This window comes from Myxocyprinus asiaticus, chromosome 20 (genome assembly GCF_019703515.2).
Source record: "Myxocyprinus asiaticus isolate MX2 ecotype Aquarium Trade chromosome 20, UBuf_Myxa_2, whole genome shotgun sequence".
In the NCBI taxonomy this organism is placed as follows: Eukaryota; Metazoa; Chordata; class Actinopteri; order Cypriniformes; family Catostomidae; genus Myxocyprinus; species Myxocyprinus asiaticus.
Window position 1 is genome coordinate 25423526 of NC_059363.1, and position 22031 is coordinate 25445556.

A 22031-nucleotide genomic window follows, 5' to 3' on the forward strand; every position below is an offset into this window, starting at 1 on the left:
TTTGTGTGAATGAAAACCTAATCTGCACCTAATAAGCAAATGTGCCCTGTGTGCATCGGAAGATCTCATTTAGATGTGATGGCCGTGCATATATAAGCTGTGAACTGTTTTCGTGGTACTTTGGTGACAACTTGGTTGTTTATTACATGAAATAAATGTATCATATGCTTGAAAAGACTCTAGCTGTTTGTGTGACGAATGACAACCGACACTTATGTAAACAAACATGGCAGCACGCATCGGAGGAAGATCGCGTTTGATGTTTTGACTGTGCGTATATGAGCTGTAAACTTTTTATCGTGGTACTTTGATGACGAGTTGGATGTATGTGTATAAAATAAACTTATCATGTGCTTCAAAAGACTGTATGAGTAACTGTTTGAGCTAATATAAATAACAGGTGCTTGACCAGTGCAGCCTTTGTCAGCGCGAAAGCCGATTTGAATCTGGCAGCTTGTGACATAACTGGCTGTTGCAGAAACACATGTGTGACGCTACTCTGCAGAGGCCAGTCATTAACGTAGTGAAGGTAATGTGTGATGTATGAATGAAAGGGTTAATGTACAGCGTATTTAATTAGATGTTATGAGAAGCTGGGTTTTGGACCAATGAAAGTTCACAGTGGGTGGGGCTACCCACTGTGACGACATTGCAGATATAATAACCACGCAGTGCTGCCAATTCCTATTGGGTGAATGTCACTAGATGCACCTTAAAACGCACGTGCGCGTTGAGTGAGTATTTAATTCCAACCCTAATACACCACATCAACAATAGACTGTGTAACAATCCACATAGCACCTGAGTGCTGGAAACAACTTCAAAACACCTAAATAAATAATAATAAAATTATATATCCCTCTACAAAACGCAGGGCAGCACACAGCATACATTTTTTAAATATGTAAAATATAACATCATCCTACCTTACAATAGAGCCTGGATGACATCCTCGTCTAAAGGGGGATTTGCCTGCTTGCTTTCTGAGGAGTAGGATTCCATTGTGCCAATTATTCTGAGCATGCTGGAAGGCAGGGAGTACTGGTAGCATTTCTTGCCTGCAGTTTGAACTCTGTATCGGATGTGCAAAATTGAGTTCACAGTTAGGAGCAGCAAACGATTTCTTAATTTAGTTTTAACTACATTTAATTGACTGAATACGCGTTCAGTTGTGCGTTGCTGTGTGGCAGAGTAAGGATGGTCAGTGCCAGATTACAAAGTTCTTTGAATGGTTTGTCACCTGTAGCATCTCTGTAGGATTCTACTTCACACCAGAATTTCTCAGTGTTATCCAAATGTTCCCTCTAGATATTATGTATGTTATGCCACTGAATCTCAATTTGGTTGATTTCTTCAGGGGATGTCATGAACATTTCTGCACAGCACGAGCTGGTACATATATTGTCAATCGTTAAGATAACTAGCTTTGATTTGTTGAACTAGGGGTAAGAGGTGGGGGTAGGTAAAGTCTATGCATCAAAATACTAAATGACAGTCACTATAACCTATAGGAACAGCAGGGAGTTGGGTGATAGGCGGGATCTAGGTCATTAGCTGCAAACTGACAGTTGCTGTAACCTATAGAAACAGAAGGAAGTTGTATGGTGTTATCTTTATTCAAGTATTATGTTTTAGATAATTATATTCTGTTTGAAACAGAAAGTCACTAAATTATCAACAGATTTTATTTAAAGCAGCTAAATTAGCTCAATGTTGCATTCACATTAATAATATCGCTGTCATGTCTAAAAAGTCGCCAAATCTAGCGCCAAATTCGCTAAATTACCAACACTGTAACCACGCAATCAACAGAATGTCCTGTGGCATGTCACTTGCTACCGTGACGGCTGTTGCAAGGGTGCGAGAGATGTAACAGAACACTAGCAGCTAGTGCCGCTTTATTCCGTAGCATCATGGTATAAGAGTTTGAGAGATATAATAGAACACTAGCGGCTAGCATCGGTTTATTGTGTTGCATAATTTTATAAGAGTGCGAGAGATGTTATAGAACAATAGTGGCTAGGCTAGTGACACTTTATCACGTCGCATCATGGTATAAGAATGCGAAAGACGTAATATAACGCTAGAAGCTAGTGACACTTTATTGCATCATGTTATGTTATAAGAGTATGAGAGACATAATAGAACACCAGTGGCTACTGTCTCTTTATCGTGTTGCATCATCGTCTAAGAGTGCGTGAGACGTAATGAATCACTAGTGGCTAGTGCAGTGTTTTTATGTAATGTCATGTTATAAAAGTGCGAGAGATATAAAAGAACACTAGCATCTAATGTCGCTTGAGCATGTCACGTCATGGTATAAGAGTGCAAGATGTAATAAAACACTAGTAGCTATTGTCACTTTCATCGCATCTTCTAAGAGTGCGGGAGACTTAATAGAAAACCTGTGGCTGGTGCAGCTAGAGTATATTCCCACCCAATAAAAACTCATTGAAAAGACGTAGAAAAGACAACTTTGCCTGACGTCTCAACAACGTTGATGTTTGGTTGAAAATTGAAAGTGAAGTGAAGGTGAAAGCCGTCTTTTTTAGGTCGTTGAAAAGACATCTATAAAAAGGCGTCCCTCTACGTCTAAATTGGTTGCAAAGTTAAAGTTGAAAAGACGTCTTTTTCAGGTCGTTGAAAAGACGTCTATAAAAAGACGTCACCCTACATCTAAATTTGGTTGAAAAGTGAAAGGTGAAAAGACATGTCAGATACATCCGCCAGACCATCCAGGGACATGTTATTATATTTACAATAAAAAAAATACTTCAAAATATTCTCTGAGCATGTCTTGAGTAGTAACAGCCAGGAGATGAACTCACTGGCGATTGAAAACGAGAAGTGGAGCGTCTTCTATCACTTCCATGGCATGATCGGTGACTGGAAGAGTTGGAGCACTCCCTTACAGAGCTGGACTGCCCTGTAACACCAAGGGAGACAGGAAAATGCTTAGATTGATTATGTACTGAACTAAGAGTAAAGTGCTCCACTCAAACGGGCCAACTTCACACTACAAACCCAGCTGCCTCAGAAATCCAGTTGAACTACAATGCGCTAGCTAGGCTAACATGGCGCTATAGCTGCTAACAGAAACCTAGCTTCTTCAGCTTACCTTGAAACTGATTAGCTTGACTAAACTTCAGTCAAACATGCATTTCTGTATTATCCAAATAAATTATAATCACTTAATACTTAACCAGTTCAACGTGTATCTGTGTCTCTGTCTCCGTCGCTCTCGGTTTTGTCACCGAGTGAGAGTCTTCCGCCTATTTTCACTCCTCCTCCACGTCCACCTGCAACTATTTTGAATTTTGAGTGACCAATCAGTCAAAACAAGCCACTGTGCCATTCTGTACTGTTATCACCCAAAATTAATATACTCTGTGTGTGCATGCATGCGTGTCACATTTTATATTTCATAACGACGCTCCACATTTCATAATACATTTTATATTAATGAGCAGTAACCAAGTTATTTGTATGGCATGTTTTAAACATATTTATATTATATAAATATATTTAAGTTTTTGATCAGCAGTAATTATGTTCAAAAATGTTAAGAAAGACTAATTTGGGTTTAGTGCACACAACACACATTTTCATCAAGGTATAATTCCCCACTTGCTGCAATGTGATCTTATTTTGATGGCTGTATTAGGGCTATATGTGGTTCAAAACAGATGTCCATCTTGGACCAAATCAGACGGACTAAACAAAGCCCAATTTTCAATGACTATTTTTGGGCAATCTTAAGGCCATGATGGGCCAACCAGATTTAGCCCAAAAAACAATGTCCTTATGATGTCTGGTGCTTGGTGGGTTGTGTCAAGTCATGTTATGAGAGTGCAAGAGGAGTAAAAGAACAGTAGCATCTAATGTCCCTTGATCGTGTCACGTCATGTTATAAGAGTGTGAGAGAGGTAATAAAACACTAGCATCTATTGTCGCTTTATAGCGTTGCGTCATCGTCGTCTAAGAGTGCGTGAGACATAATAGAAAATTAGCGGCTATTGCACCTTTTTGCGTCAAGTCATGTTATGAGAGTGCAAGAAAAGTAAAAGAACACTAGGGTCTAATGTCTGTTGATCACATCACAATCATGTTATAAAAGTGAGAGAGATGTTATAAAACATCTAATTGCAACGCGTTATTGTCATGGTGATAAAACTCGGAGGCAGAGGGTTGAATTCAATCACAGATTTTATTGATGAAGGGAATGGGTGAGAGGTGAAACAAACAGGTGAGGTTATCCAAACACTGGTATGGCATGAACAGCAGGTGAGTAAACTTCAAACAGGGTATTGTGACAATGAACAGATGATCAGAACACTCATAACAGTCTTTTGGTTTTGTAGGAAACGTTGCAACACAGAGGAACAGAATATGTTGCTGGAGGAATACACAGAGGATGAAACACGCAGTAATCTCGGGAACAGGAAACAAATGACAAGGTAAGTATTTCAACAGGTAAGTATAGAAGGGTTAGGGAGTCTGTAGTCTTTGTGAGAACACTGACGAGAACAGACAGTGAATGAGAATATGAGCTGTGTTTAAATGCAGTCCATGACTGGTGTTCGGATGATGTGCAGGTGCGGGTAATTAAAACTCAGGGGAGAGTGAGCACAGTGCCAGCAGTGAGGGAGAGGGAGAGAGAGAGAGAGCCCAGTGGATCCGTGACAGTACCCCACCTTCAGGGACCGCTCCTAAGAGCCGGAGCTTCCGACGTCAGGGCTGACCTCGTCCACACTGGGCGAGTGGGATTCTCCGTGTGAAAGGTGGTGAGCAAGGTTGGATCCAGGATGTCATCTCGGGTAACCCAGGACTTCTCCTCAGGACCATACCTTTCCCAGTCCACCAGGTACTCGAGATGTCCTCTCCGACGTCAGGAGTCTAGGATGGTTCTAACCTCATAAACTGAACCATCCTCCAGGAGAAGAGACTGGGGTGGTTCCTCAGTCACACCGGGCTCTGGGGAAGGAGACAGAAGGATAATGAGGTTTGAGGAGGGAGACGTGGAAGGTGGGGTTAATTCTGTAGTGGGGGGCAGTTGTAATTGGTATGTGACTGCATTTACTTGGTGGAGTATAGTGAAAGGTCAAGTGTATCTGGGACTTAGCTTTTGACAGGGCAGCCAGAGCCTGATGTCCCGGATGGAGATCCAGACCTTCTGCCCAGGATGTTAGGCAGGCGTCTCAGATCTCCTTGCGTCAGCCTGGCTCTTCTGGCGCCGGACTGCCCGTTGGAGATGAACATGAGCGGAGTCCCAGACCCTCTTGCTCTCCTCAAACCAGTGACTCACAGCCGGAATGTCAGAAGGGTTTCCTGACCATGGAAACAGGGGAGGTTGGAAGCAAAGTACGCACTGGATCGGGGTGAGTCTGGTGGCTGGTTGACAAAGGGAGTTCTGGGCATACACAGCCCAGGGTAGGAACTGGTTCCAGATGTCCTGGTGGTTGTGGCAGTAGGTCCGCAGGAAGCGGCCAATCTCTTGGATCTTCCACTCAGTCTGCCCATTAGACTGTGGATGATATCCAGAGGTTAAACTTACTGACACACCCAAAAGGGAGAAGAAGGACCTCCATATGCGCAAAATGAATTGGGGACCGCGGTCAGACATGATGTCTTCTGGGAGGCCGTAGTTCCGGAAGACATGATGGAATAAAGCTTCTGCTTTTTTCAGCACCGTGGGGAGGCCCTTCATGGGAACTAGATGGCATGCCTTGGAGAATCTATCAACAACGACTAGGACACAGGTGAAAGAATCTGATGCTGGTAAGTCAGTTGTAAAATCCACCCCCAGGTGTGACCAGGGGCACTGAGGAATGGGCTGAGGAAGGAGCTTACCAGATGGAAGATGGCGTGGAGATTTCGAGATGGCACATTCTGGGCAGCCTTGGATGTATCGCTGTACTTCCTGTGACATACGGGGCCACCAGAATTGATTTTGGAGAAGCGAGAGGGATTGATGGTAGCCAGGATGACCAGAGCCCAGGGAGGAGTGGACAGAAGTGATGAGGGAAGTCCGAAGGCATGAGGGGATGTATTTGCGTCCCTTGGGGCATCCCGGCGGAGCTGGTTCTTCACGGGTGGCCTCTTCAATTTGGTCGTCCAGGGCCCACTGGATAGGACTGATGATTAATCTAGGAGGCAGAACAGATTCAGGTGCTCCCATGGGAGGTTCCACCACGTGTAGTCGGGATAAAGCATCCGCCTTGGTGTTTTTGGACCCTGGATGATAAGAGACAGAGAAGTTAAACCATGTGAAGAACAGGGCCCACTGGGCCTGGCAGGGGTTCAATCGTTTCGCTTCTCTCAGGTACTCGAGGTTACGATGATCCGTGGTGACTAGAAAAGGATGACGAGATCCCTCCAGCCAGTGGCACCACTTCTCCAGTGCCAGCTTGATGGCGAGCAGCTCCCGGTTGCCAATGTCATAGTTCTGCTAGCTTTCACGAGAAGACACATGGGTGAAGTTTGGGAGGATCCCCCTGCCTCTGGGATAGTACAGCTCCAACGCCAGAGGTGGAGGCGTCAACTTCCACGATGAATGGTCTCTCCGGGTCAGGATGAACTAAGATGGGAGCTGTCGTGAAAGCTTCCTTAAGGTGTTGAAAAGCCTCCGGGTTGGTTCCAGGACAGGGACTTGGACTTGAGAAGAGATGTTAAGGGTGCTGACATGAAACTGTAATTACGTATGAAGCGTCTGTAAAAGTTTTCAAAACTTAGGAATCTCTGTAGCTCCTTTATTGTGGTGGTTTGGGCCAGGAGTGAACTGCACTAACCTTCCCCTGGTCCATTTCCACTCCTCTGGGACTAATGATGTATCTGAGGAACTGAATTGATGGTCGATGAAATTCGCACTTTTCCAATTTCAGATACAGTTGAGTTCCCTAAGCTTTTCCAGTACGGACACTACATGTTGATGATGGTTGGTCTCATTCTGGGAGTACATGAGGATGTCATTGATGTAGACAATGATGAATCGGTGGAGATACTCCCAGAACACCTCGTTCATAATGCTCTGGAATACCGAGGGGGCATTGGCCAGGCCATATGGCATGATCCCGTTATTCATAGTGGCCAGTTGGGGTCATGAAGGCCGTCTTCCACTCATCCCCCCTCTGGATATGAATGAGGTTGTAGGCACTACGTAGGTCAAGCTTAGAGAACACGGTGGCTCCTCTCAGGAGTTCTAGAGCTGCCAGGACCAGGGGAAGGGGGTACCTGAACTTCATGGTGACTGCGTTGAGGGTACGGTATTTGATGCATGGCCGTAAGCCTCTGTTCTTTTTGGCCATGAAGAAGCTGGAAGCAGCAGGTGAAGTGGAAGGGCAGATGTAACCTTGTTTGAGCGCCTCATCAACGTACTCCACCATGGCCTTCTGTTCCGGAAGTGAGAGTGGATAGATCCATCCCCTGGGCAATGGTGCTCCTGGCATCAATGGCATAGTCCTATGGTTGATGAGGTGGTAAGATGGCTGCTCATTGTGAACTGAAGACATCTTGGTATGCACGATATTCCTGGGGCACGTCTATCTGAAGCTCACTCCCATGACTCTCTATAGAGTTGGCACACACAGGCACGGGAGTGTGGGGACCAATAGGACGGGGAAGTTGTAAGCATCCGTGGAAACATTCTCCACCCCACGCCAAAACCTCTCCGGTAGTCCTAGAGAGCTGCGGGGAGTGTTGTTGTAACCATGGACACCCCAGTATGATATCAGCAGTGGAGCCCTCCAGAATCAGAAAGGAGATGTCCTCAAAGTGGGTACAACCCACTCAAGGCGTCACAGGCGGGGTTCGATGAGTGATGAGTCCCTTTCTGAGAGGTTTTCCGATTATTGAATGGACGAGGATCGGGGAGGAGCATTTGATTGTCAGGAGTTGGAGCCGGCGGTGGAATTGTTCGGAGATGAAGCTGCCTGCCGCCCTGGAGTCAATAAGGGCCTTGACTGAGAGAGAGACATGAGAGCAAATCACTGAGACCATAGTAGACAATGGAGCATGTATCATGGGTTTGGTAATGGTCTGACTCACCATAAGTTGTAAGGGGTGTACAGGACATTCAGCAATCACATGCCTGCTGGCTCCACAATACAAACACAGCCACTCATGTAATCTTCGTTGACGCTCGAGTGGGGACAGTCTGAAGGGATCGAGTTGCATAGGTTCTTCAACTGATTCTGGAGGGCATGGAGGGTGTGCAGTGGAGGATCGCAGGGCAGTCTGTTCGCTGATGCAGGTCTTCATCTGCTGGGAGACACGTATGGAGAGTTAGATAAAGCTGCAGCCACAAGGATGGTTCCAGTCCCTGTCTGTAGGTTGTCAGAAGGGCTGGTTTGTTCCAGCCACTCGTGGCCACTAGTGTACGGAACTGCAGGGCATAATCAGTTATCGATCTCTTTCATTGTTTTCGTTGTTTACTCACCGATGAATCATCCACGGGTAATCCAAAAACTTCCTTGAAGTGCTTGAAGGAGGCACCCAATGACTGAGTGACTGGACCATCCCACTGCAGCACACTTCTGGAGAGTAGAGAGATGATGTAAGCGATCTTGGCTCTATCCATCGCAAACCTTTGAGACTGCATCTCGAGCATCAGCGAACACTGCAAGAGGAATCCGCTGCAATCCTCCGCTGCACCTGAGTAAGGAGATGGGTTAACCATGGGACTGACCTGGTGAGAAACCGGTGATGAAGGTGCGGGTATGGAAGGAGAAGAACTGGCATTCAAGGCTCCCGGTGGTGTGATGACTCGACAAAGCTCGTTGACCAGCTCCTCTAAGATGGTGGTGGTGATCCGTGGGAAGCCCCCGCTAAGTCCATATTGGTGGTCTGTTCTACTGTCACGGTGAGAACTCAGAGGCAGAGGGTTGGACTCAATTGCGGGTTTTATTGATGAAGGGAATGGGTGAAAGGTGAAACAAACAGGTGAGGTTATCCAAACACTGGTATGGCATGAACAGCAGGTGAGTAAACTTCAAACAGGGTATTGTGACAATGAACAGATGATCAGAACACTCACAACAGTCTTTTGGTCTTTGTAGGAAACATTGCAACACAGAGGAACAAAATACGTCGCTGGAGGAATACACAGAAGATGAAACACACAGTAATCTCGGGAACAGGAAACAAATGACAAGGTAAGTATTTCAACAGGTAAGTATAGAAGGGTTAGAGAGTCTGTAGTCTTTGAGAGAACATTGACGAGAACAGACAGTGAATGAGAATGTAAGCTGGGTTTAAATGCAGTCCATGATTGGTGTTCTGATGACGTGCAGGTGCGGGTAATTAAAACTCAGGGGAGAATGAGCGCAGTGCCGGCAGTGAGGGAGAGGGAGAGAGAGAGCCTGCTGGATCTGTGACAGTTATGTTGTAAGTGAGATAAATGCAATAGAACTAGTGTTCTTTTACTGTATGTCTATTACGTGTTCTATTTGTGAGATGTAATAGAATCCTAACAGCAAGTCAACTGCACAATGTTAAAAAAGATTAGCAGTTAAACAGGCTCTTCTTAAAAACTCAATTCTCACATTTGAGACTTGCCCTGTTGTGTCAGAAATAGTGTGATAATATGAGACACTATAATAGCATGGTTCTTGTGTTATCCTTTTCCACAGTTGAACAGGGTGAGAAAGAAATGACAGGTTCAGGTCATGTGAGAAAGTGAGGAACATAATACTGATGTTTATACGGCCATTTGTTCTCCCCTCTGCCCCTAACAGTGTTTATTTACAGTAAGCAACTAACAGCTCGGTTTTTGCTTTCAATGGCATAATAGCCTCTGAAAGTCTCCGTAGACATTAAAGCCTGTACAATTTCATGTCGCGGTGCCCCACAAGCACTAGAAAGCAGGGGTTGGGAGATTTCAGTTTGATTTAGAGAGCTTGAACTGGTCACATACAACTGACAGAAGAAATGAGCTAAACTTTTTAGCTGTAGTTCATGCAGGGAACAGACTGGTCTAAAGGCCCAGGGTGCAGGTCTAAGCCTGGAAGATAAGGCATGAATAATACATGTCATGGGTCTACAGGGAAGAGGAGGACAGCTCCTTGGGCACTGTCCTCTCTCTGCTCAGTGGAGTGGAGGTTTCCAGTCGTGCTAGCAGCAGCTGCAAAACTCATCTAAAAAGACCTTCGGAGCAGAGCCACATTGCCACTTTCTCTCTGCTGACTCATGCCTAGTAATCTCCATTTTATGATGTCCCATTTCATCCATACATTTTCCAGAGTCTCAGATCTACACAGGTGCACTAACAAGGTGTAATCTGTGTGCTCCATCCCAAATGACCTAGCTCAGCCTACCTAAAATGGCATGGACAATGAACAAACTAGGGCTACCAACATTAAAATAATTCATCATAATAATGTTTTTATTTTTTTTATTTTTTTATGCAATTACTCCAAATTACTCTTAAAGGGATAGTTCACCCAAAAATGAAAATTCTCTTATAATTTACTCACCCTCATGCTATCCCAAATGTGTATGACTTTCTTCCGCAGAACACAAACAAAGAATTTAGAAAAATTCTGTAGGTCCATACAATGCAAGTGAATGGTGATCAGACCTTTGTAGCTCCATAAATCACATAAAGGAAACATAAAAGTGTTTAAATCCATATCTTCAGAAGCAATATAATAAGTGCGGATGAGAAACAGAACAATATTTAAGTCCTTTTTTACTGTAAATCTCCACTTTAACTTTCACCTTCAGATGTGAAAGTGAAACTAAACAGGCACCACATGTGACTTTCAGATGTACAAGTGAAAGCAGAGATTTAGAGTAAATAAAGTCTTACATTTTTATCTGTTTCTCACCCACACCTATTATATCACTTCTGAAGAAATGGATTTAACCACTGGAGTCTTATGGATTACATCTGTGTTGCCATGAGGGTGATAAATGGTGAGAGAATTTGAATTTTGGGGTGAACTATCCCTTTAATTTGCTGAAATTAAATGCTGGGGGGGGGGGGTCTTCCCAATTTGGCATGCCCAGTTCCCAAATGCTCTGTTACTCATCTCAGTCTGGGTGGTGGAGGATGGATATCACTTGCCTCCGCTTCTGAGACAGTCAGCCCGTGCATCATATCAAGTGGCTTGCTCAGCGTGTTAATGCAGTGACTTGGTGCATGTGGAGGCTTACACTATTCACCTTGGCATCCACGCACAACTCACCACGTGCCCCACCGAGAGCGAGAACCACCATATTGCAACCACGAGGAAGACTCTACCCACCCCAGCAACCAGGGCAATTAGTTGCTTAGTAAGCGAGGTCACTCAGCACACCCTGCATTCAAACTCACAACTCCAGGGTTGGTAGTCAGCATCTTTGCTCGCTGAGCTACATAGGCCTGCATGCGGTTTTTAAAGCTGATTTGTAATTCCCTCAACTCCAGTGTCACCAGGGTTTTCAAACAGATTCTTGAAAACTTCCAATCTTCTATTGGTTGTACACACACCAAATACCCTTTGTCAGTTCTAATACACTACAAACACATTTATTTGCTCATAATTTAATAAATTTTTTCATCATGTCATGTGCTGGAAATAACCTCTGAAAGTTAGAAGTCAAATAATCAAGGAAAGTGAAGCAAGGATATTAAATTGGATCAATGTTTTATTTATTTATTATTATTATTATTAAACATTCAGCAGTAGGTTTGGAGAGAAGACAGGGGTATGAGATAGTAGAAAATGGGTATGAGGAATACTCACATGAAATTTGAAGGAGCTGTCCTTTCTTTTCATCATCACTCACTAGAGTGAAGGGGTCCTGACCACTTCACATGGTCGATAAGTGGACATCAGGGGCCAGATCTCACAATATGAAGGATGGGCTGTGGGGATCAATATGAACAGGTTTGCTCCCAGAAGCCTGGGTTAGAGCCATGGAAACACAAGTACAATACGCTAAGGCCAGTTCCCATTAGATGGGAAAAATTGATGAACACAAAAGATTGATGGCTGCATTCCTAAGGGGTCTAAACCCCAATAAGGCTGTACCGATGATTCTGCTGTAAAGACCAATTAAATGTGGATATTCTTTTAGTTTAGTAATCATACTACTTTATAAAGGCAGAGACAGTTCATTTAATTTATATAATCTCTCCATGGAGTTGATTATCTTTACAGAAAATTGCAACTCCAATGTGTGAATGTAACATAGAACACTTTAAGGACATAAATTGTATATGTGCTACTTGGCAGAAATAAAACTATATCTGTCTGAAAACTACTGCACTGAAAATCACACATAAACATTTGCAATAATTACACTTCCTCTAATCTGTAACACTTCCTGTAATCATCAAATTATGGTCACACCAAGGAGACTGCAGATGTCAAGCACTGATTCTTGAGATAAGGGACAAAACATGTCTTACATAAAAAACTCATCTTTATTTAAAAAAATCAAGAAATTCATAACAATAAAAATACTGAAAAAGTTAAATCTAAAGGAAATGTATATACTCAGGGTTTTTTTTACTTATATTTTAAAATAATTTCATTAGAATTTTTTTAAATGCATACTCTATACTTGGAAGCACATGTACTATAACTTAACCTGTCTTCAGCAAGAGGTCACAATGTTAAACTGCTAAACAAAGTGTTTAAAAATGCAACAAATTCATAAATATAAATATCAAATGAAAGTTAGGGATCTGTATGATATCAAACAATACATAAAGTGAACTTTAAATGATATTTTCCATAAAAAGCTGCCTATCAAAGTTGTGTCCTCACTTTGCGTCAACACCGTCAGATTTGTTTTAATCCTGAATAAATCAGAAAATGTCCTGATCAGCTTTAACTCCAAGTACCCCTTTCCCACTTCCTGCTCATGGTGGATGCAACATTAGGACAAATGGTCTGGTACGTTTGATATATTTCATATTTTAAACATACAATGTATAAGTCTCTGCAGTCACAGCTTCAACTTGTGAACTCCATCATTCTCATTATTATAATTTCTGTTGAAATTGTGGGATCAATTTTGGCATTTTAGTTCAGTTTATTGAGGCATCTTCAACTTGGGAGAATGGCTCCATTGTACAACACATGGTTAAGATGGAAAAATATTACATTTTGTCAACTGTCAATTTTCAGAATAGTATGAAAACAGAAAAAAAAAATAATAATAAAATATTGAATGTATTTTATCACTTAACTCCTTTACTGAACAATATTATAAGATAATTAAAGGCTTTGCACTTGTTGGATGAATCAAATTAAAATAGCATGCTTTTTGGTGTGTCTGATGGAGTTGACACAAATGACAGTAAGATGCAAGTTATGAAGTGAATAAATAAATTTTCAGAAAAAAAAAGCGTTTTTATAAAAACCTGTTCCCTTACGACATTCATTAGCTGAGACCTCTGTCTACAAATATATCCATTTCAAATTAATTTAGTATTAAAAAATAAAAACTCTGATTTTAAATATGTTTTGTCCCTTATCTCAAAAATCAGTGCAAGATTTATATAGAAGAAATAGCTATATTTTGGTCTGTTTCTCACCCAAAACCAATCGTATCGCTTTAGAAGGCATGGATAAAACCACTTGAGCCTTATGTCTTTTTTGGAGATTGAAAGTTTTGGAACCCATGGATCTGCACACATCATAAACCCATTAAAAAAAAAAAAAAAAAAAAAAAATCTTTGTTTTTGTTCAACATGATCACACGGGAAGTTGACATGTTGTTTCCGAGCATTCCGATACCCTAGGATAGGCCACATTATGCCGACTCACTGACAAGTGACATTTCGGACATTTTTTCATAAGCTCCAGTGTGTTTACCTTCCCCTGTGGTGCACAAGAAGTGTGTTGAATCAGCAATGTGGGAGACCTGAGTTCGGATCCTGCATTGAAACTAGGAAGTAATCATGTACACATAATCAGTGACCAACATGATTCAGAGGCTGCATTTTCCCCTCTAACAATACATTTTGCTCCACTGATGGTAAGGTTATGTTTGGGTTGGGGGGGGGGTCCAGTTTATAAAATATGCATTATTCTTCAGTGTATTACAGTCTGAAAACAACTCTCTTCACAACTCTCTTTTGGTGCCCCTCCCTGAACATTACAGCCAGAAAATAGAGATCACATGTGCCCATACGCCCAACAACATTTACAGCTTTGGCCACTGGGGGCAGTATTTCAAATTTCAATTAACATCCAGTTTAGCTAAAGAAAAGTCAACCAACTGTTTCCAATTTCGCTGTGATTAGTCTAGTTCCACAGAAGAAAGTTAAGGACGGTATGAGGCTAAGTTAATAATAGAGAATTATAATTGTTGGGTGATCTATTCCTTTAATGGTAAAACAGTATCTTTTGAAAATAGGGGGCAGGTCTAATTATGTGGCTAGCCAGGTGGAAATTTCAGAACATTGTTTATAGCACCAAAAAAAAGTTAAAAAGTTGAAATGTCAAAATAAACCTGCCTATTTTCTTTGGTCCAAACAGATAAAATTTTATTAGTTCAAACACAAAAATGGTATCGCATAAAAAATCTAGACAGTTTCAGCTTTTGCAAGTTCAAAAGTCAAAGGGCAGGTTTTCTCCTCTAGTTAATAGCTCCTCTGTGCAGGTTATTCTGATACAGAGGTTTGGGGAGTTCGCTAATGATATATACCCTCTCTCCATTGCTGCAGTTGTGTCTCTACATATGGGTTACACTCCATGAACTCATTGTTTGACATCTCTTGCTGTGAGGAAGCCAGGAGCACCGCAGCATTAATGTGTATTAAATATTTCCAGCCCCAGTACAGTCCCTATTCTTTATATTCTAGAAAAAAGCTACAAGGAACATCTGGCTGAACAATCAGTAGATGAGCACTATTATGCTAAATTATGCATGCAAATACATTTGATCGGAGACGCACATACAGTAGCCATACACGCCTGTGAATGATAGCACATGCCTTTGGAGTATTTAAATGTTAAGACCCTTGCTAATGATGTGCAGGGCAAAATGGAAGCAGCCGATTAGTATTCTACAAACATTGTGAACTGGACTGATCACTGATGTTCCCCTCAGTGTGACAATGTCAGCAACCCAATATAATTAAACTTCAGTAAGCCCCACCTTAAAACATTACTAACAATCCTAATTTTGCAATTCTTGCCAATGAAGGTCCTGTGTGTTTGGATTTAACTTTTTTTTTTCTTAAAGAAAAACAGCAGATGAAAGATGCTTTGCAATGTCACACTACATTTACATTTTAGAGTGAAATTACATTTGTCTTGGGGGCTGTTTCAAATTTTCATTAAACACATTTAGGCTGCAACATTTGACGGTTGCTGAATTCACAGTCTGGCCTATCTGAGCAAGCAACAGTACCCAACTAGGGGAGGAGCATAGAAAAATGTCAGTTTCTCTGGCAAGTGTGCCTTCATCAGCTCAAATTTGAAAATCTTGGGATTCATACAAAATCCTGGGATTCATTGGAAAACAGAGAATAAAGAGCTTGGATTTCTCAATGGACCTTTGGCAACAGTTTCATACTTCATACATACTTATATGTCTCCCATTTGGCTAAGATACACACAAAAGTAGCTATTACAGATTAAGGATTAACTAGGATTACAACGTAATTATGCGAAATAAAGACAAATTTATAGGTTGATGTTTTACATACAAAATCATGAAAAGTCTTGAAAACAGACACTGAACAATTCCTCCTTGAGATCAAAGCCCTCAAGTAACAGCACATTGCAGGATAAGAGAGGAAGAGAGAGTTGCACCTGGAGACCGATTTGTTTTTACTGGGCTTTTAGAGTCTGTTGCCTGAGCTTTTCTGCAGCTTGGATCCAAGCACATTGGCAGTACTGCAGCTTTGGCCTGAGAGAGCTGAAGCTAGTAGAGTGGAACTATCAGTGCAGACCAGCACAGTACTTAAGCTACTCACACAAACAAGCACAAACACACTGTCATACAACACATATTCATATCATAGCACAATTTATGTACCAGTAATTGTTTTAATTAAATGACTCCATACAGTGGGCTCTTTTTGACACACTGTAACCTACATACAGTATGAGAGAGAATGGTAAAGGCAAAAATGTGGCAGTAAGAGTTTATGCCTGTTATTAGTGACTGCCATATGGACAGAATTTCTACCGTCTGAATGCGGCAGAAACACAACAGAATGTACACACTACACCATGAGAACTTTTTAATTATATTTGCCTCATGAAATTGATTTTAAAGGGCATTTTTTCCTTTACCAGATCATATATATATATATATATTTTTTTTTTTTTTTTTTTTTTTTTTCTGATACAGACACATAACAATTACAGGTTACTACAGTGTCTGCAGAGACACTAAACAACATACCTGATGGAATAGTAGTCAACCAAAATATACCAATGTTAATACTGATGTAAGGTGTGGGATTTAAAAGTGACCGAGGGCTCTACAGATATCCAGTGAAGACGATGGACTCAGGATTCAACAAGATTACCAACTTTAATGGGCAGAATAATAAAATTACACTCAGAGAGCGAGAGAGGAGAAAATGTCAAGCCCAACCTTCTCTTCTTCTTCATCAGGTTCCCACAAATTACCCATAATCCTTTACAGGTAAAGGACTACCAAAATAAAAGTCTTCACATATAAACACTTTTTGTAAAATTACTGTTAAAGTACTGGTCTCTAAATCAGTTTCACTCTGATATCTAGAGAGCAGGGTGGCCAATTGACCTGTATAGTATATGTAGTACAATTTAATGACAGGAAATTATATGTACTCCAAATTCTTAAAATGAAATTACCATTATTTACTGAATTCACACAAATATTTTCTCAAAACTAAAAAGAAACATTATAAAATAGAAATTGTTAATTAGCCATTAACAAGGCTGTCTACCTAGCAGATATGATTCCAATGCTGATCATCTCAAAATGGCTAAATACCAGACAATGAAATGGAATGAGCAATATATCACTAATATATCACTACTTAATAAAGAAATTCATAACAGGGGCATTTTTGCTCCCACGTTTTAATTATCTGGTGCATTTTGTCCCCAATTTCTGTGCAATTTTGCCCAGAGCCCTGGTTAATTTCTAACACTGCACTGCTGTACACATACAATACATTTTTGAAGAGTAATCTCAATTTTGCATTAAAATGGAGGCTAGTTTAATTCTCCGGTGATGACGGACACACAAGTATGAAAGCATTGCCAAAGCAGAGCTGACATACACAATGTGCATTTGAAGTCATTCCAGTTTATCCTCACTTACAAATGATATTCTTTAAGTGTGTTGACTGAGCACACTGTGTTCTTTCCCCTACATTTATCCATATCAGTAAGAAACCTAATGTCTGTGCATTTTCAACTGTTACATTTTCAAGCATTCTCTAGGCTGATATCTTTTGAAATGAACCATAGTGTGCTTTTGAAAATGCATTATTTTCATATGCTTAGAGATGGGTTATAATCACTGATATGCTGTATATATAGAACTTAATTTCTCATGACGTCATATCAGTGAAGCCACTGCACTGCCATATTGCTATGCCCAAACATTCCAATGTCCCTATTGACTTAATAGGAAATCATCTAATTTAAGCAAGTAAACATTAGTCATTCAATCACCGATTTTATATCTGAAATCTGCATGTACATCACTACAATGCAAACGTCCTACACGTTAAGATACTCTTTAACAAGCCAGTCTTATTAGCTTGCACAGTTGTGTTTCCCAAGAAAACTGATCTTGTTTCAGGGTCAAAATGCTTCGATATTTTACAGGAAAACAATACAAAATACTTATTTGATTATTATTATTATTATTATTATTATTATTAGTGAAGGGACATATGCATTTACAAAGAGGAAGTGAGAAAGACACTTGGTAAGCTGAGAAAGTGTGAGCTTTTAAAGAGGCCAAACATGCCTGCAAACACACCATAAAACACAACCAGCCTACAATCCCTAGAGAGAGGTCAAAAGCAAAAACATGAAAAAAACATCATAGGTCTTTGTTCACTCAATGAGCCTTTTCCACAGCGATATAATTTTTTTTCCCCCCTGGATGCTTGAACAATGGAATGGAGTGCTGTTGTGAAGAAGGTGGATAGCCCTGCGTGTGAGATAAAGATGAAGAAAAATAGAGAGGATTTTGACTGTGTGTGGAGAGAGTGATGAGATAGCAGGAAAACATGAGATCTCAAGAAAGCAGTATAGATTGAGGAAAGAGGGTGAGGAAAACCCAATTTTAAGATTGTAGAATGTTTTCCCACTAATACCCATAAAATATTTGCAATGAACTGGATATGATGATGCTACTCGTTATGGCTCTATTCTCATTTTTTGCTCTATTGAGATGCTCATTTACTGGATGCTGGTGTTCTGATGTCACCAGGAGCTCAGATCAGACCATTAACAATTTGAGATCTTAAAAGCTACAAAGAGAGAGAGAAAAGCAAGGAGGGAGAATGATGGTGAAATGTGTAGAGATGCATTTAGCCTTCGTTACATAAAGCCAAGGGGATCAAGATTTGGTTAGTTAGCATGACAGACTGAACTCACTGGGAATTTGGTGACAGTAGGTTGAAACTTCTGCTTTTGAAATAGATTTGTGCGTAACGAAATTCAAAACACTGCCCTTGTGTGATCATGTTGAACATGTTCCAGTTAGCCACTGTAGGTAGATGCTGTAACTACACCATTAAGGGGGCAAAAAGCATATCTCTCCATTGATGACTATTCAAAAGTAGCCATGTGTTCTGATGGAATACAGTTTTTTTTGTTTTTTTTTTTTTGCAAATATTTCAGCTTTCCCCAGGTATTATAGACCTTCTTCCATAAAGTAAAGAATATGCATAGACATCAAGCGTAGCATCAGTTCAGGCAGGTAACGTTAGGCAAGCTGGAATCAGCTGATAATGATGTTTAGCAATACAGTTCTGATGCTTATCAGAGTGGTTCTATTTAAGTACTCCATTTATTCATTACCTTAGCTGCCTTTCCATTGCATGGATGCAAGCTGTACTTAACACCCTCCTCCATCCCCAGCTCCAACTGAATGGGTTTTATTTGCATGGTTGCATGGATGGGCAGAGAGTTTGCTCAGAACACAACCAAACCACACACCAACAAATTTCTTTAATTGTCTTTAAGTGAATAAAAGTACCTTAGGACCTTGGGAATCTCATAAACATGCACACTTCTCCTAAAAAGCTATCAGAACTGGCTTCTCTCTATTAAGTTTCTCTTCTACAGTATCCTTCCTCTTTTTCTCTCTTTTTGTCTCCCCTGCTATTTGATTCTTTCTTTCTCCATCTGTCTTTTTTCAAATCAAACTCACAGAGAGGTATGCACAGGTTGTGGGTAGCCCCATCTGCCAGGTCTCCTGGTTGAATGGGTCATACAGAGGAAGGTAAATAAAGCCTAAGCCAGGCATATCTACTATAGGTCCACTCTGCCTGATCTATTATAGTGTGACCCAGCTGCTCTCCCCTGGTTCTGATGAGAGCCAGCAAGAGACCTCCTTACCTGGAGATGCACACACATAGCCTATGCAGTGGGGTCCAAAAGTCTGAGTGAAAATGCTTCTATACAAATTTTTTCCATTCTAATTTAAAGGAATATAAATATATTGATCACCACAAAAATGTATATTGACTTGAGGCACATATATTATAAATTAATGGGGGACAATTTAACATTAAAATGCTCACTGTTTAAAGAGTATAGCCACAAGACATAAACAATACATGCGAGAACATAATTTTAGTGTGATACAATCACTTACTAACCTTTTCTGTGTAAAGTTATAGCCAATTTTACAACTTCGTTGCCATGACGATGTAATGTCAACAAACCCTAAAATGACTGTAAAAATTACGATTTAAACAACTTTACAGCTCAAATAATGTTTCAACAGAAGAATAAGTGCTTTATTAATATTGTAAGCTTCACATTTCTGCCTTTAAACCCTCCAAAAATTGGCCACATTCACTTCTTTTGTAAGAGTACACTGTAACCTCGATTTTTTTATTTTTTAAAGACAAGGAGGGATGACTAAATATAAATTTGTGGTAATTAACATTACACCACAAATACGGTCAATTGGGCTTAACTTGTATTGAACCTGGAATATTCCTTTAATAATTAAAAAAAATTCACTGCAAATTATATTGTCAGAGTAACAATTTAATAATAGCAATTTCAATAACAACTCTAATTTAAGGAAAGCAATCTGACCTTTTGTACAAGTAGTTAACATGGTCAATGCCATATATTTGCTCATTTGATTAGTGAAAAAAAAAAAAAATCTAAATCCTAAAATTTTAATTAGATTTCAGTCTTCCCTTTTTTTGTGATCACACTCAGGTTCATTACAATACAAAAACCTAGCACTATAAAGGTGTTTAGGAATCCCTTTCATCACATTCTCTCTGTACTCTCATTAGGCGAAGGGAACATACCCAGAGGCACAGCTTACCCAAAAACTACAGACTTACCATGGATCTTAAGGTGTTGGCAAGTTTCCCTGGTTTGATGTAGGTTATGCTGTTTTTTACAATAATAAATAAGACTTGGATCAAGGGAGATTATCCTGTGCCTGAATAGAGAGAAAAAAACCTGAACAAATTCTCCACAGCCTATACAGCGATTCATTCAGACTGAGCCAAGATTCTCAGCATTTTTTGGACATACCATGAAACAGAGAAATGGATGGAATTAATGTGCAATTAATGTGGCGCGAGCCACTGTAAGACTTTGGAGCCTCTCCTGAGCCAACAATCAATAGCTTGACTACGCCACCCTGGGCATCTTACTCAGGGAATACGTTTAATGTCCACAATTAATTGAGACAAATACAGGTTTGTTGTGTATAAAAGGAAGATCAGAGACGTATTTCTCAGGTTCAAATGCACCTTTAAATTTTTATTAACAATGATCCGCACAAACCTATACTCACAATAATGTAGCTAAAAGGATAATATAAAATATAGTACTTTATTCTCTTTTTGGTTAAAATACAGAAAGTACACACTCTAAAACATGTACCAACTGTAACAATTTACCTGTTGATACCGAACAATCACAGTGGACACAAGGGAGGACCGATTGGCTACAGGTGCTTCCTCACACTAAAACCCAGCAGAATTCACCCGAAACCAGGCCTGTGAAAGAAAACATGCATGCACACACTAGCAAACACACACACACACACACACACATGCACACACAAACAAGAAATACAAGTGCAACACACCAGGAATACACCATCCACACAGCATGCAGTGAAAGGGTAGGGAGAATCCACCATCAAAGGGCCAACAGCCGCAACCCAACAGATGCTCCAATGAGGCCCACTAAAAAGAAGGAAAAGGAAAAGCAGTTGGTTACCAAGACAAATGTACACAAATAAATCACACCATTAATTAAAGAAGTCCACGTATTGCCTTTTGGCAAAACCACAGTGTGTGGCAACACATTGCCTCACAAACCAACAAATTAGAAATACACAGAATGACGAAAACCTTTTTGAAAGTAACATTACAAAAAGGGCAAAGAAAAAAGCAGTCGCATGATTGTAGTTCCTAAAAGAAAAGAAAATAAACACATTAAACTGCATGGTCATGAACACCATCAACTAACTACCACAAAATTACCTGTAAAAGATAAGTAGAACCATACCAAGCATTCTATGATCGGTCGAACAGGCCACCGACAAAGATGCCGTTTTGAACGGTCATTAAAGTGCATCTACCAGCCTGACAGCCAACGCGAAAGCCTAGAGACCCTAAAACAAAATCACTGAAGCATTAGGCAAGCAAGGTCAAAACATCAACAACGGGAAATACCCTGACCTACCTTGCACAGAGTGCTCTAATGTTTACACGTTGAGAGGGAAGGGCCTATAAAGAACAGAAAACCCTTTTAAGACAACAGCAACTTCACTGTTTAGCTTTAAAAGAGGACAGAAAAGGGAATGTTAAGTCACCCTGTTACCTGATTATGAGTGAAACCCAAACACCAGGAAGCAAACGGGAA

At 40.6% G+C, this 22031-nt stretch overlaps 1 long non-coding RNA gene across 1 annotated transcript; it reads right to left on the reverse strand.

Annotated features, from left to right (window-relative positions):
• Positions 1-940: 940 nt before the first annotated feature.
• On the reverse strand, positions 941-11753 carry LOC127410921 (uncharacterized). The gene is made up of 4 exons (XR_007892183.1): positions 11724-11753; positions 3204-3305; positions 2829-2926; positions 941-1072 (listed from the first exon to the last, which is right to left on the reverse strand). It is a non-coding gene; the product is annotated as an uncharacterized LOC127410921 (long non-coding RNA).
• Between the last annotated feature and the right edge of the window lie 10278 nt (positions 11754-22031).